Source organism: Pelobates fuscus, chromosome 5 (genome assembly GCF_036172605.1).
Source record: "Pelobates fuscus isolate aPelFus1 chromosome 5, aPelFus1.pri, whole genome shotgun sequence".
NCBI lineage: Eukaryota > Metazoa > Chordata > Amphibia > Anura > Pelobatidae > Pelobates > Pelobates fuscus.
This window is the reverse complement of record NC_086321.1, coordinates 99,498,417-99,498,810: the sequence shown is the minus strand read 5'-3', so window position 1 is coordinate 99,498,810 and position 394 is coordinate 99,498,417.

The window sequence follows — 394 nt, the reverse complement described above, 5'->3', positions numbered from 1 at the left end:
GAGCTCCGAGGGAGAGGACAATGGTGGCTGGGTAATGGAGGGCGGGCGCTTTAAGGGTGACGTCACGGGCGGAGTATTCCTCGTTTTACGGCTATTATCGGAATGTGGTTGGAGCTATGGGGCGTATGCCTCTTACAGTCATGTGTGGGGAAAATGGCTGCCCCTTACCTGCATGCCAGTCTATGGAGTGTACCTATGACTGCGCCTGCCCGGGCTTTAATACCTGGAAGCGGAGACTTATAGCAGCTTTTTAAACTTGTATTAACTTTCTTGTATTTTTTTTTTTAAATTCCTTATTTTGCTAAACGGCTGCTATGACCTACAGTGGTCGCTAGAGGGACAGGGGCCAATACCAGCCTAACTTTTTATTTAGGTATTTTGTTTTTGTGAACGT